The sequence below is a fragment of the Myotis lucifugus genome, unplaced genomic scaffold, assembly GCF_000147115.1.
Source record: "Myotis lucifugus unplaced genomic scaffold, Myoluc2.0 scaffold_321, whole genome shotgun sequence".
Lineage (NCBI taxonomy): Eukaryota > Metazoa > Chordata > Mammalia > Chiroptera > Vespertilionidae > Myotis > Myotis lucifugus.
The window spans coordinates 815,356-818,500 of record NW_005871369.1 but is presented as its reverse complement, the minus strand read 5'-3'; the positions used below and the strand labels follow the sequence as shown (position 1 = coordinate 818,500).

Below are 3,145 nucleotides of genomic sequence, written 5' to 3'. Positions count from 1 at the left end.
CAGAGATGGAGGAGGTGAGAGAAGCCCGGTTTGACTCCAAACTTTTGCATTGCTCCCCTACACCTGTGTCTCCCTCTCCTCTTCTTCCTTCCCGTCTCTTGGGCCAGACCAGCGGGCCCAACGAGCCAAAGTGGCAGGAGAATCAGGCAAGGGCCTGAAGACAAAGCCCTCTGGAGGCCGCGCAGTCCTGGCTCCAAATCCCCCGTGCAGCCACCACTCAGTCCCACCTGCCCCCATCACCTGCCCCCCACCCCCTCTCCCCACCCCACCCCCCGCCACACTCAGAGCCCACGCAGACGCTGGTGGGATTCATAGCACCAAGGCAGGCCCCTGGGAAGGAAGGCAGGAAGGTGACGCGTGAAACCGCCCTCGGTTTTCTAACCTGGCCTTCGCCCTTACAGGCGGCCTGGGCAGCGAGGCTGGCAAGCGCAGTGTGCGGACAGACAGATGGAGGCCCGGGCCGGGGTTGGCGAGAAAGGCTGCCATGTTTCGGGAAGGAGCACCATCTCTTAGCTGTGAGTGGGACGACATTTCCTCAGGCCTCAGGTTTAAACAGCACGTAAACACTCGATGCCCACCAGGCAGGGCAAACCGCCAGGGAGCCCTGTGCGGAGGGGGGTGCGGGCCGCGGGGGCGCCAGGCGGGACACAGCTTTCCTCTGCACTCAGGCCTGTGTCTGTCCCCGGGCTGCCTGGCCCGGCCCCTCTCAGCAGCCTCTGCCCTCTGCTGCTCTGCCCAGAGCTGGTTCCCAGGCAGCCACCCTCCTGAGGCCGCGGTCCAGGCTTCATCACCGGGACATTCCCCGCAGCCCCCGCGTCTATTTCTGCTACCGACACCCCGCGTGCGGGGATTTCTCAGCCGCATCTGTGCCCCTGGAGCCCTGGCGCAACACTCGCGGTGCCCCAGTTAAAGGACCAGCTGCTGCCAGGGCGGCAGTCGCTGGAAGAGAGGGCCACTGCTCAACTTCTCTCGTCATCCACGAGGCTAACAAAACCCGGGTGGGGTAGACTGTACGCGTTCCAGGGCGCGGCGGAGTACCTAACAGGTGAGGGCATGTGCGAGTGGCTGCCTGCATGTGGCAAGGGGAAAACTCCACACCGCCATGGAGCTGAAAACCTCACGTGTGTGTCCATCGGCAGATGAATGGAAAACAACATACGGCCTGTACACACAATGGAATGTAACTCAGCCTCAAAAGGGGTGGGAATTCTGACATGTGACAACATGGATGAACCTGGAGGGCATTGTGGCGAGAGCACCAGGTTTGAATACAGAACACCCAGGTTTGAGTTCTGGCTCCAATAACAAGCAGGTGCCTAACAGTATGTGGGCAGCTGACCTAACCTCCCTGAACCTGATGACCGGGACAGTAACACCTATCCCACGTCTCCTGACGGCTTAATGGGAGAGTGAAAGCACTTCGTAAACTGTAAAGAACAATAAAATTATAAGAGATAGATGAAAAAATAAAGTCGAAATACAGTGCCAAAGCATTTTTACCTGAGGGACATCGGCATAACCGTGCATGCTTGTACAGCCAGGGGGCAGTTCTCACAGCGTCCTTACGAGCAGGACCAGGAGATGAGAGAGTGGGCTTGGGCACTGTTACTTTTCACTTTAAACCCTTCTGTGCGATTTAGATAATTTTTTTAAAACAAGTATGTTTTCCTCGCATAACTTTAAACCAAAGCAATGTTGGTCTAGACATTATGGATAGTAGTAGATTGCCTAGACCTGAGCTACTTTGGACTCTTGTCCTGGCTCTGAAATAGAAATGAACGAACTAAGGTGATTCTCTCTCCCCGGGGCAGGCAGTGCCCTCTTAGGGAGGTAGCTGCTGAGAATAACACCTGACGAGCCTCCAGCTCTCCAGGGAGACCATGGTCATAACTCCCTTTGCCTTCCTTTGGCTGCCTGCCTGTAAAAAATAATCTATATAATAAAAGTCTTGTGGCCGTAATGCCATGACGCCATAATGACCAACGACCAGACTCAACAGGAGGTGCATTGATGGGTCCCATGGTGGCACCGGTGGCTAGAGTTCTGCTCTGGGTCCCGCGGCGCCAGCGGGACTCTGGGTCTCGCACAATTTTGCACACTGGGCCTCTAGTAATCCTATCTAATAAAAGAGAAACATGGTAATTAGTGTATGACCGCTACCCTTCCCATTGGCTAATCAGGGCAATATGCAAATTAACTGCCAGCCAAGATGGTGGCCAGCAGCCAGGCAGCTGGAAGTGAACATGAGGCTTGCTTGCTTCAGAGAAGGAGGACTCCAACGTTCCCGCCTGCCTTGCCGGCCTCTGAGCTGGCAGTTTGAAACATTGTAACAAATATAGAAGCTAAACAAAACCCCAGAAACCAGCTTTCAGCCGGCCGGGATCTCAGAGCTGGAGATGATACAGTGTTTCGATTATAGAACTGAAACAAACCAGATACCTGCTTTCAGCAGCAGAGGCCTTGGCCCAGAATTAAAAAAAAAAAGAAAAAAAGGAGCGTTTGGGAGCTTCAGTCACCCACCAGCCTGAAAACAGCCCTCAGCCCCTCACCCAGACTGGCCAGGCACCCCAGTGGGGACCCCCACCCTGAAGGGTGTGTGACCAGCTGCAAACAGCCATCATCCCCTCATCCAGGCTGGCCAGGCACCCCAGTGGGGACCCCCACCCTGATCCAGGACACCCTTCAGGGCAAACCAGCCAGCCCCTACCCATACACCAGGCCTCTATCCTATATAGTAAAAGGGTAATATGCCTCCCGGCACCAGGATCAGCATGACAGGGGGCAGCGCCCAAACCCCCTGATCGCCCTGCGGCTCTGTGTGTGACAGGGGCGGGGCCACAACCTCCCTATCCGCCCTGCTCTGGTCGTGACAGGGAAGATGCCCCAACCCCTTGATCAGCCCTGCTCTGTGCCTGATGGGGAGGAGCTCCCCAACCCCCTGATCGCCCTGGGGCTCTGTGTGTGACAGGGTGCGGTGCCCAACCTCCCTCTCCCCCTCTGCCCAAGGGCGATGTTGGGTGGAGAAGGAGGTCGAACCATAGGCTCCTTAAGGGGTAGTAGATAAAGGGGCGGGTATTCCAACAACGCCCGCAGTCACGAGGAAGGGAGTGGAAAGAGGTTAGGCTCCAACCCCTCTAATGGGCGG

The 3,145-nt window shown here is 56.5% G+C and overlaps 1 non-coding gene across 1 annotated transcript; it reads left to right on the top strand.

Annotated features, from left to right (window-relative positions):
• Nucleotides 1–1,781: 1,781 nt before the first annotated feature.
• LOC111828285 lies at nt 1,782–1,922 on the top strand. Its single transcript, XR_002832102.1, has one exon. It is a non-coding gene; the product is annotated as a small nucleolar RNA SNORA67 (small nucleolar RNA).
• Nucleotides 1,923–3,145: the final 1,223 nt, after the last annotated feature.